The 12,916-nt window shown below is 52.1% G+C and overlaps 1 protein-coding gene across 1 annotated transcript in view; it reads right to left on the minus strand.

The window, feature by feature from the left end:
- LOC149360354 (uncharacterized) overlaps nucleotides 1–12,916 on the minus strand; it is an 87,903-nt gene that overhangs the window by 63,105 nt on the left and 11,882 nt on the right. Inside the window, exon 3 of the mRNA XM_089572289.1 lies at nucleotides 6,297–6,529. The gene's annotated coding sequence lies outside the window, so the exon portion shown is untranslated. The remainder of the gene's footprint in view (nucleotides 1–6,296; nucleotides 6,530–12,916) is intronic.

Raw genomic sequence — 12,916 nt, forward strand, 5'->3', positions numbered from 1 at the left:
GTTGCGTATGGTGGGTGGTCGGGCATCCCGTGAGTGGGGCCGCACCATTGGGCAATCTCGATGCTCTCCCTGCCCTGGCCAGGCGGGCCAGTAATGGAGTCGAGATAATTGAAGGATCAGAGCAAAAATCTCGCTGTCCCCATTCCCTTCCCACGTCCCATTTCCCTTTCCGCTACTTCCCAGGGGAGGTCAGGGGAGCCTCCCCGGGCCCGCTCTCTCGGCTGTGGGTCGCTAATGTAGCATTATCCCTAATATTTTATTTTTCCACCCACGGGTGGTCAAATTACAACTTGCCTACGGGCATCCTCTTTTATTTTCCAATTGGGTTAAGCCTGTTGTGTGTAAACGGTGCAGGCAGGGGCCTATTATTTTTATTTCCTTTTCGGTTGCCCCAACCTATTCAATGTCTGACAATACCGCTCTGATTGTCAGCCGATTCACATGTGCTGCCTAGATCAGGCCTGTCTTTGGCGCCTTTACTAAGTTCCTCAAAGCTGCGCTCTTCCTGCTCAGCGTCTCTGAGTGCGCATTCGTCCTCATCTTTCTCGGACGGGCTGACGTCTACCGCCCCTATGTCGTCTGGAACGTTCTGTTCTCCACTGTCGTCCAGCACCTTAGTTTCTTCAGGCGCAGACGAACCAGTGTTTTCTACTGACATTATTGCTGACACGCAGCTCTCGTCATGCTCCTGACGCGTTTCAGCCAATTTCGGATGAGGGTCGGCTCTGCACTCAGTCGCGGTGTTCCCGCTACTGCAGCTGCTTTCTGGAATGTCGCAAAGCTCACAGCAGTGCGAAAGCACGGGACTCGTTTCGCATCGCTCGCCAGAGACACCAACGCACAACTCAGCGTCCGCAAACTCTACATGCATCCGCTTCCGTTGATCGTAAGTGTCGGGTCTCTGCATTTCTGCCGAACGCGCAGCACAACACGGTGTGCCGTCCTCGTTTACTTCCCTTGCGTCGGGCAGGCGTTTTCATTAATGTCCAGACGGACGTACTTTCTGCCCTGTTCGGCAACTTCTCCTGCTTTCGACACGCTAGGAGACCCGCTTTCCGGTAACTCCGCCACAATTTCAATGGGCGAGACTGGAGCACTGCACGGGCCTCAATCTGAGGCCCGAGCCCGGCCCGGGCCCGAGACCTGAAGCCCGAGCCCGGCCCAGGCCCACGGCTTCAAGCCCGGGCCCGGCCCAGGCCCGCTAAATTATCGCTCTAGCGAGCCCGGCCCGGCCCGCGAATCCTCGAGTGAAGCCCAGCCCGGGCCCGGCCCGGCCCGTTTCACAGTGACGCTTGAGATATACTGCTCACTTTGAGCAAGTAGACTGCTACTAGACCGATAAGAAACTGGCCGACAAAGGTTCTGAAACCACAGTCTGGCTTGCAAAAAGTTGGTTCTTTTTAACCCAGAAGGAAGTCATTAAGAGCAGTGCTCGCCATGCCCGTCTTTTGGACAGTGATCTCGTGTTGGTGCGCAAAGATAAACTAGGAAGTTCCGAGAGCTAAATAAAAAGGGCTGCATACGCGCGTAACAGACTACTTTGCATTCCCCCATGATTTTTATCAGTTATATTTTGCCGCCCGGAAGTATAAACATTAAAGCTGCCTAACAAGCAGTGGGATGACAATTTTAGTGAACGCGATCTCACAGGTTGAACTCACAGCCGAACTGGTCTCCTTTCAGCAGAAACGAAATGCTAAAAGGCTTGAGTATTTCACGGTGTGTGTTTTTATTTATTTATTTATTTATGATCATACCCACAGCGCCATTGTCTGGCATTACAGTGGGGGGGTTGAACAAAAAGTACACAAATGCTACCTCATGCAGGTGGTTACAAAAAAAGATAACAATGAGATAGAAAGAACACGGAATTATTATACATAAAAAATGTCACAGCATGGAAGAAAATGAATCATTTGATAATATGGACACTACTTCCTCAGGCAGCTTGTTCCATTCCGAAACCGTTTTAGGGAAAAAAGACATTAAGTGAAGACTATAAGCGTCGTAAACGAATATGTTCTTCCTGAATGCATTTCTAATAGTGTATACGTATGTTTTGGGATGACGAACGATCAATGGCCAATTAAGACCGGTTGAATTTTACTCTTACTGGTGGAGCAGAAGAATACGCGCGAACCACGTGATAACTTACAGGGCAAAACACTTGTCATGACAACCAGGCTGAAGAAGCGAGGAGGGATAAATGTGGTTATGAGATGAGATTTACAAACTGTCGCGAGCTTTTGTGGCTATTTCATTTACGAGACGTTCCGGTCAGCTCATCAAAATGAAAACCAAATGCGCTTTACTTTGTGAATTTTCTCACAAGAGAAAAATATAGCTATAACATAAACGCTATGTTTTTGGGGGCTTAAGGGTGCAAGGGGAGTCAGGCTATGAGAGACACCGAATCAGAGGGCTCCGGATCATTTCGACCACCTGGGTTTCTACAACGAGTAGTGATACTGCAAAGAACGTGGCTGTCATGCTGGCCGCCTAGACAGAAAGGCGGCCGCCGAGGCTAGGAGCAAACCCTGGTTCCCCGGATCAGTAATCAAGCGCCTTTACCACTAAGCCACCGCGGCGTGGAAATAAGGAAATAAATAAGTCAAGTAGTAAAGCTTAGTTTTTTTTTTTCTCAGCGCGTATTATAACCCATAGCTCATCCGTGTCGCTGCTCCAATGCCACAGTTGTGTACTTCACTCAGCAATAGTGAATGAATAGTCGGACACCAGCCGTTTCTGTGCGGACCCAAGCCCGACTCGGGTCCGCCGCTTTAAGCCCGAGCCCGGCCCGGGCCCGCAACTTCAGGCCCGGGCCCGCAAAAATAAATCATGTCCCGGCCCGGCCCGCGGGCCGGGCCGGGCCCGGGCTTTCGGGCCGGCCCGAGCCCGTGCAGTGCACTAGGCGAGACCTTTGTAAGTGCATCGTCCGATGCTGTGACTACCTTATCCGATGGTATAGAGGTTTTCTCGGTTGGCGAATGCGGGGCAATTCCCACTGTTACAGCAGCAGTTACATCTCCCACGTACGGACTACCTTCCTCTGTGCCGCACTGGCAGGGCTGCTCTACAGCGACGCACTCTACCTCTGTGTCACGACCTTCCGACCCTTCAGCATTTTCGAGCCACTCTAAAATGTCGGCTTTAAACTGGTAGGGAAAATCGTAAAACGATGGGGTGCTATTCTCTCGCAGGTACCTTTGGCGAAGGTCCAGCGGTGACACGTTATATCTCGTCAGTAAGAAGCTTTTCAGCTCATCGTAGTCCGCCAGGCCGCCGTCCAACAGGCGCTTGACAACGTCATACCGTTCGCTGGAAAGCAGGGCTACCAACTTCTGTGCCCAACCATTCCGCTCAACGCGCTTTCTCTCGCAGGCGCGCTCGAACTCCGCCAAATATCTCGCCATATCTTCGGCGATCACGAAGCGCTGCGGCCTGTCTCTCAGCTGCTAACCGTTGGTCTCATGCAGAGCGGACAATGTTCTATATCTCTCGAATCCGATCTCATGCGCTTCAAGCTCCAGGTCCATCAGTTTCTTAGCGCAAGCACGCCGTTTTATCTCAAGCTGCCTCCGTTTTCTGCCTCTTCGCGCTCAAGCCGCTTGTTTTCTGCCTCTTCGCGCTCAAGACGCTTCAGTTTTTCTGCCTCTTCGCGCTCCCGGCGTTCAGTGATCTCTTCCCAGGCCTCATTGGCTTCCTCAGCCGTTACATTCTCCTTCCGCATGATCTCAAGAATCGCATGCTTTCGTTTTGCGGTGCCCAAATCAATGCCCAACTCTTCACAAATTTCGATGAGTTCCTTCACTTTGAAGTTCTCCATCGCGCACAATAGCCTCTTGTAGTTTGCCCTTTTCTTAGAATTCCCTTGCCGTTCACTACTATAGCGCTACTGGTACGACACGCGCAAGTAATTCTTTCCAAAACCGCCTTGTTTACTCCCTCTGCATCAACTTTCGTTTCAAAGCGTCCGACTTGGCTCGAAACAGCAAAGCTTTCTACAGTGCTACACAGAGCCCTACTCTAAACTACAATACAATCACGTGTGCTAGAGCAGTCTGGCGAATTGAGGGGAAAACATCAGGAACTCACCGCGCCGAGGTAGCTGACGCCGGTCGATCCCGCAGCTGCCATCCACTGTTGGGACTGGGAGTCCGAGCCAGGAAACGGTCGAGGCGACGGTGAGTCAAATGACTTTTATGTACAGTATGTACAAGGGCTTTTACATGATACAAGGGCCAAGAGCACCACGGGCTAGCACGAAGAAGGAGGGCGGCCCCGGCGGCGAGCGTAGCTCCGGCGTGATGGCTTTTCTGCTGCCCGTCTGCTGCTCGGGCTCAGCGCGGCTCCGTTTTTATAGCCGCCGGTGTCCGTTTCGGCAGTCAGCCTTTTAAATACTCCAATCAGGTCACGGCACTGGCAACTGTTCAAATTAGGCCAATGGTCGAGAGGCGTCGGCCGGCGAAGCGTCGTAGGAATTCGCACCGACGGTGAGGAGGGGAGGAGGAAGGGTCCGCGTCGGCGCCGGCGAGGCGGATGATTCACGCTGCAAGCCGCGACATGTCCGAGAGAGTCTGGGCCTGCTTTGAGCGACGGCGTGCGCGCAGCGCTGGTTTCCAGAGAGGCCAGCCAGCGAAATGTGGGCGCCAGCACAACACACACAGACACACACACGCACGCTCACACACACACACACGAACGCACGCACACACGCACACGCACACACACACACACAGACACGCACAGAGAGAGACACACACACACACAGACACGCACAGAGAGAGACACACACACACACAGACACACACACGCACGCACACACACACGCACGCACGCACACGTGCTTTCATTTTGAGCTCTGCAACGGTATATTGCGTACATTTCACGAATATCTGTTGTTGAACTTCGTAGATAGCCGCTTCGTAATAGTTGGCATAGCTCAGTAAATGATGAAACAATCCAGGCAAAAACAGTACGGCGCGGAAAATCTTCGCTCGGAAACAATTACATGTTGACTCGCCCGTCCTGAACGAAATAACTGGAGTCCTGTTGCATAATTCCTTGTAATAAAATTATGTGTAGCTTCACTTGAGCGCTCGTCGAGCATTCACGCCGCAGTAGCACTGCAATAAAGTATTTAGAATGATGTTTCGCGCCGAATCGAGAAGCTTTACGGGATCTGCCAGAATCGTTCTCTTTGAACGGAAGCATCGCTCGTTTCTGCGAAGCGTTTTTTCTCGGAAGGTCGCTGTTTTAAAACTGATGTACCAAAATATGAATGGTGGCTCCGGAGCGCATAAAATACAGTATTTTCACTTACCGAAAGAGCTACGTTTCGGATTAATTGCGAGAGTTACAAGGCAGACTCTTCTCATACGAATGTATGGAAGTGCATGCCTTCGCTGAGTGTAACCTTTCCGCAGGAATATTCTTTATTTACGTTCAGCGGAATCAGGGAGGTACCTATTTTGCATGAGACGCGGGTCACAGGTGACTATATAGCTCTACTGCATTACAAAAGAGAAAAAAATAGACTTACAAAAGCGAAAAAATAGACATCCTCCAACTCCTCCTGGCCACACAGAGAGGTGCACTGGCAGTTGTACTCTTTGTCAAAGGAAGCGTTTCACTCCTTAGGAAATTTGGGCGGAGTACAGTGCAGCTAGAGAGATAGCCGGTACACTCTATCAGGTAGAGTACCAGTTTTAAAAGAGTCTGGTCTAGTGTGCCGAATGGTCGCCGGCACGGCCCTCAACCTTTGGAGGCGTCAGCACAGTGGACAAGCATTCAAGCGCCGCGCACATGAGCGAAAAAAAAAGCCCGTCAGCCTAAAGTCACTTGAACTCCTTTACGTCAGCCAAGTCACCAGCCTTCAGGCAAAAGTTGCGAGAACGAACACGGAGAAGTTAAAAGAGGTCTTCCCCAACGCTCTTTCACTCAGCGATGAACTCTGAAAGGCTGCAATGATGGACTTAGCGCCGGTATTCTAAAAAAAAAAAAGAAATCAAAATTGCTGCGCCATCGACAGAATCCGCCTGCTTCGATTTATCTGACTCGACGGATTTGCAGATTCCGCGCCCGCTGAGTTTGTCAGCGTTAGGTACGTCCTCTTTTAACTTCTCCCTGTCCGTTCTCTCAACGTTCGCCCGTGCTCCGGCGACTTGGTTCACGGCCTTTAAAACACCCGAGTAAAGCCTTACTCAACGTTCTTCATCGGTCTCTACCTGCGCGCTAGACTCGCAACGTGGCGTGGTCCTGAACAAGATGGTAGAAATTGACATGGGTCGACTTACATGGCACGCGTCTTGTGGACTCAACGCGGAAACGGTCGGGGAGCCAAGCAGATTGCTTGTGCTTGCTGTCGTTGGTCCACTTGGCTCGCTGGGTGTCCCCAGTCTTCTTTCTTCAGTGGGAGGTACATAGCAGATGACCTGTGCCGAAGAGGTTTCTTTGCTGTGAGCGATTCGACGACTTCGCGAATCTTCAAAGGACTGCGCACGTCTGTAAGTCGAGGCCGCCTGCCTGCCTGCACAAGCCCAAGGCGTGGAATGACTTGAGAACGCAGATGTGCGGATGCTTGCGGTGACAGGCGGCACAGAGTGCGCGATTACCTTCGCTACACAGCCACTACCCCCCTTTACCCCACCACTCTGGAATGGCTTCCGGCCCACTCCTCCAACCCAGGCTACCCACAGTTTTGGCCCAGGATTCGTCAGCCGGGCTGTGAGCGACACTAGCCTGTGGTCTGTGAAGAATCAGTTGGTCTGCTTACATGACGTCACTCTACACTATCGCCTCGAGCTACAACTCTAACCGCCCCCCCCCCCCCAACAAATGACTATCTAAAGCCTTCCAGCCTGTCCTTCTCCTTTAATTTTCTCTCTCGTCTACCCAGGTCAATATTCCCCAAAATGTGCTCGGTGCCAGGCAGAACCCACCCTACATCACATAATTTGGGCCTGTCCAGACGACCTGTCTCCTACAAACTTAATACAGTTCCGAACCTCAACCACCGAGCACTGGGAGGCCGCGCTGCTCAGCTCCAGCCCATGACCCAACTCCGGGCTGTGGAGCGGGCTCTCATGATCGCCAAAGGCTCCCTGCCACGTAGCACGAACTCAAGACCACCCGCACAGGCTCCAAAGGCTGACGAAATAAATTTTTGTCCGCCTCCTAGCCAAGGACTTCTGGTTCTGATTGCGGATGTGGTTGTCGGTATTTCATTCTCGCTAATCTGTAATACTGCAATACATCATGGCATGTGATCAGCTCATCGCTTTCATTCCAGTGCCACTCTCGCACTGCTCGCCTGCCAGTCGTGAGGCGGCGGAGTATGCGCCATTGTTGCCTCAGCGGCTCTCATTCCCATGGACCCAGATTTTTGTCGTTTCTGTCATCTTTTGTGTTCCTTTCTGCAGTATATTTAGTTCTTTACTTTAGATTCTCTCTTTTACATAATTTTTACATGTCAATTGAGAATGTTATTTTAGTAGGTTCTGGTTGGCACTGTTTGCCTTAATCGCTATAGATATTGCGATATCCTCCACGTGAATGTCACTAATTGTGGCACTTGCTCTGCTGTCTAACTCGTTATCGCCGCTACTGCCATCGACTTTTTCTCTTCATATTCGGCTGTGTCCGTATATCAAACGTGTGCTACGCTCCCATACCATTTTTCTAGGTATGTAGCCCTGGCTTTCCTCTCTCTACGGGGTGTTGTTCCGGGTGCGCATTTCTAGGCATTGGTGCTATCTTGATCCGTTTCCGAATTTCTCGTGGAGTGTCCTCCTGGATGCACCTAGTCGATAGTTCGGACTGTACGCCTATCGATTTGAGCATGCTCCTTTTCTGTGTGTGTTTGTGACAGTCGATCTCTTTGAGTAATGGGCTAATTCCCATACAAGCAGGTCATTCACAGAACCCTGGGAGTCCTCATACCCCTCTTGGCGCAGTGGTGCAGCGGTTAAGCGATGCGCTCGATAGGCAAGTTGCTCTTCCTGAGCGACAAACCAATAATTTAGCTGCCCCCTGCCACGGTGGGCAGTTTTCTCACTATCCGGTGGGCAGGTTGTGATGACGCTACAAGGTCACGTGACCTAGGAGGGCCACCTGCCACCTAGGTTGCTCTCTGGGTACCACCTGCCAAAGCCATGCTAGTGATTTTTCGCACATAACGCCGACAACGCTGATTTTCTGAAGAATGGCGCCTTTAAAGCTACCGCGTCAATAGAGACAGATCGACTTAGTGTACACCGACTCCTCCCTTTATCACAGGAAGGGATCGGCAACAGTGGTGGTAGACCACTTTCAGCGTCCCCTAGGGCTTCAGAAAAAGCCTCAGCAGCTCAGTCGGCCGCAATAGATATAGCGATCATACACTGATTAATGCAATTCTGATGATTGTTACGGACCCGCACGAAGTCCGCAGGGACAACATGAACGGCAGGATCGACATCAACGCCCTCACAATTCTGACGAAAGTAGAAAATACAAATTCCACCCCGGTATACATTTGTTTAATGCCGGGGAATGAGGGATTACCCGGAATCGAGGGAGCAAATAGGCTAGCTCGAGCTAACTGCAACTGAGCGACACATCTTAAGGTACCCTCAATACTGGGAGTCATGCCCTTTGCAGATCAACCCGCCGCGGTGGCACAGTGGTAACGGCGCCCGGCTGCTGACCCGAAAAACGCGGGTTCGATCCCGGCCAAGGCGGCCAAATTTCGATGGAGACGAAATCCTAGAGGTCCATGTACTGTGCGATGTCAGTGCATGTTAAAGACCCTAGGTGGTCGAAATTTCCGGAGCCCTTCACTACGGCGTCCCTCATAGCCTTAGTCGCTTTCGGACGTTAAACACCATAAACCTAAACCTAAACTATCCTTCACTGATCGCCCCGCCGCGGTGGCTCAGTGGTTACGGCGCTCGGCTGCTGACCCGAAAGACGCGGGTTCGACCCCGGCCACGGCGGCCATAATTTTGATGAAGACACAATTCTAGAGGCTCGTGTGCTGTGCGATGTCAGCGCACGTTAAAGAACCCCAGGTGGTCGAAATTTCCGGAGCCCTTCACTATGGCGTCCCTGATGGCCTGAGTTGCTTTGGGACGTTAAACCCCAATAAACCTATAAACGAAACCTTCGCTGATCGCCTAGCACCGTAGCCTGACATTACTTTATGCTCCTCCACACAAGGACCTAGATAAATCAATCCCAGGACTAGCGAAAATTCAAATGGAGGTTTATCAAAACATACTCTTTTATAATGGCATGTATCATATTAGGTGTAGGGAGGAAAGTCGCTGGTACGAAGCCTCGCATCCCTCGCTAGAACACATTACGTGGGAATTTCAGGGCAAGGCAGATTTAAGAAAACGCATATGCACTTCTCGATAGCAGTGGGAGTCCCTGCCCGCCAGTTCTGACCTAAACGAACAGCCTAAGCTGATCGAAGTGGTCGAGAAGGCTGCAAGAGACAGTGCAGTGCTGCACTAAGGACCCAACCCTGCTCTACAATCATTACTTTTGTAATTTGAATAAATGTTCTCAATCAGTCAATAAACCATGGTGAAAATATAGTGACCCAGCCATGCGTCATTACCTCCCGCTCCCTTTCTCTGCAACCACTTCCCCTGTCTCCACCCTGCTGGCTCAGAACGACAAAATGCGGCCGCGTCCATCAACGTAGCATGTAGAGAACGCCGGCTCAGTGCACACCGCCGATATTCACGTGACCATGCAGGAACTCGTCGCGTGACAGCGCTACATTGACAATGGTTTCTGCGCACAACAGGCAAGCCTCTCTCTTAGCTCTCAATGTACATCCTCGGTTTCGTACTGACCGCTAGCTTTTGATAGCGCGACGCTACAGTTGCTTCGTCGGAACGGAACATTTAAATTTACATTTGCCGGAGAAAAAGAATAACATATGCGACCGGCCGACGCTGCGGCCCATGAACGCGGTGTTAAGGACAGCGAAGTGCACGACAGCATTGGGACGGTGCACCTTCAGATTGTTAGGAATGGTCCCGTGGACAGTTGATGTTCGGAAAGCACCCGGTTCTGGTTATTTTCTTTCGACCAGCAGTTTGCTTCGAGGGTGACAAGTCGGGCTCGACAAACCGCTACAACCTCTTCTGGACCAACAGCGCTATGAACTAATCCGGCTTAAACTAGTCCTTTTAGTGGAAAGATTTTCATCGGGTTCGCTCTAAATGTTCTTGCTAAAATAAATATCTTCACTGCACGGATTACAGTGAAAGCAAAATCGAAACACGATATCTGACAGCATTGCGACCTTGAAAGAGGAACCCCAAAGCTCGCATCGACCATTTAGCGAGCGCGTTCAGTTTCACTAGGAATCCTGCGCGCAGCCCGCGTCTGATGCACTATCTGGTTTGGTTTATGGGCTTCAACGTCCCAAAGCGACTAAGGCCATGAGAGACGCCGTAGTGGAGGGCTCCGGAAATTTCGACCACGTGGGGTTCTTTAACGCGCACTGACATCGCACAGCACACGGGCCTCTAGAATTTCTCCTCCAAAGAAATTCTAGCCGCCGCGGCCGGGACCGAACCCGCGTCTTTCGGGCCAGCAGCCGAGCACCATAACCACTGAGCCACCGCGGCGGCCTGATGCACTATCTGTTGCGAGTGAAGGAAGAGTGGAAGTGCACGGACCTGCCGACTGGGTCGAGCTGAGACAATCGCTGCCACATGCACACAGGGATTTGAAACAGGTGGGAGGAATGGCTGAAAGAAGAGCCGCACGTCACAACAAGCATGTCCGTTCACAAAGAGAAGGAACATGCAAAAACACGGAAGAACGCTGCTGTTTTTGCACGTTCCTTCTCTTTGTGTTTGTGCTTCTTCGCTGCCGGTGTGACTTAAGAATGTTACCAACTTGCCCAAAAGCGTGTTTTACTCAACCATGTCCGCCTAAACTGCGGCGACGGCTTTGGCAACGGACACCCCCCTGTGGCAATTTCGCCACAATCGGCGAGCGCCCCTAAATCCCAGCCTCGTAGGGCTAGGAAGCCGTATTCTTGGTGTTGTTTTCTCTGCACTATCTTGCATCGCAACTCATACTGCGAATCTACGAATTTTCATTACAAATTAAGTCACAGCGATCCACGATACCGCAGGATAAGACAGCTCAATGCTCAGTAAGGATGCGAGGCAGGAGTGTTTCGAACGCGTTCTGTAATACTTCGTGCCGCCCTCGACCGCACTGCAACAGTGAGAGTGTCCCTGCAATCTGGCTGGCGCCGCGCTTGAGAACGGCAAAGACACGCAAAATTCTATCTCACCGCTCTTGTCACGGACACTTGTGCAAATCTTGTTCTGCCAGGAACCACTGCAAGCCAAACGTAAAGCCAAGCGAGAATTGGACAGCTAAGGAGGTTTGGTTGATTGGTTTATTGGGGTTTAACGTCCCAAAGCGACTCAGGCTATGAGGGACGCCATAGTGAAGGGCTCCGGAAATTTCGACCACCTGGGGTTCTTTAACGTGCACTGCCATCGCACAGTGCACGGGCCTCTAGAATCTCGCCTTCATCTAAATTCAGCCGCCGCGGCCGGGATCCAACCCGCGTCTTTCGGGTCAGAAGCCGAGCGCCATAACCACTGAGCCACCGCGGCGGGTCACTGCGGAGGCACGCTCCCGGTGATCATATCCAGGCGGCAGGAGCCGCGTTTGAAAGCCAATCGCAGGGCTGGGCGATGTCAGAGCTCGTTAACGGATAACAGAAATTAATCATTTTGTAGCGTGAGCTGCACTGGCCGAGGTTGAGAAGTTTCGCGTGGGCCTGGTGTGCAGACGCGTGTGCGTATGGGCTCCGGCCATTTTTCCTATTTTGACCGACTTTTGACCTTCCGCCGAATTTTCTTGTGTCTCCCGAAGTTCATGAAGGTGCTGGGCACCTGCCCAGCCCATTTTCGGGACCGGCACTCCGTTTTTGTGACCTGCATGGACACTTGTTTCCACCGAGCCCAGCGCCAGCCTCAATAAGCCTACCGCCGTTGGCGATAGGCTCCGCTTCGCAGCCGGGCCGCTCGCCAAGCATGGACTTCGTCACCATGGAGGGGGAGGATTTAGCCCCTCAAGATTATATACCCACGGACTGGACCTACGTCGCCCGCTGCTACGAACGCGGCTCCATCGCTTCTTCATCGAAACCCACTCCCAAGCCACCGCTGGCAGAGTCGCCTTCCGCGTCCGCACAGCATACCGCGTCCCAGCAGCTACCTCCCTCCACGTCACGTAAGCTACCTCGAGGTGCTCCGTCGCTGCCACGTATCCCTCTTGAACACTTTAAAGTCATCATTCGCCCTCGCGGGGGCCTCAATCTGCGTGTCTGGGGCGAGAACGCTCTCCGCAGAGCAATCACCTCAAGCCTTCGTTTGACTTACTCCGATAGCGCAGAGGACCGCCTTCGGGTGAATTTCGTTCACAACACCCTCACCTTTAGCACCCCGAACCGGGACCGCGCCATCACTTACACGAAGCTACAGGAAATCATCCTGGGTCCGACAAGCTACCCAGTTGCCACCTATTTGGCCACACCAGGCATGGAGTACTTGATGCCCCAGAATCCAGAGCACTGCATTCTCTACGCCCGCCGTTTAGGCAAGACTCAATCTATTGCCATCACTTTCGCAGGGACAAAGGTCCCCCGCCAAGTCTCCTACGCAGGCAGTGCTGTGCGCTGCTACATCTTCAAGAACAAAGTGGAAGCCTGCCTTAACTTACGCAAAACGGGACACCGAGAGGACGTTTGCCAGTCTCCCAAGCCGTCCAAGTGTCCTCACTGCGGAGCTCGCGACCCTGACGAGGCCCATGAATGCACCCCCACTTGTGTAGTTTGTTCTGGTCCTCACCAGACTGGTTCCTCCAAGTGCAAACGCCGCTACAAAAT

This window comes from Amblyomma mixtum, chromosome 2 (genome assembly GCF_055824585.1).
Source record: "Amblyomma mixtum isolate Tamu chromosome 2, ASM5582458v1, whole genome shotgun sequence".
NCBI lineage: Eukaryota > Metazoa > Arthropoda > Arachnida > Ixodida > Ixodidae > Amblyomma > Amblyomma mixtum.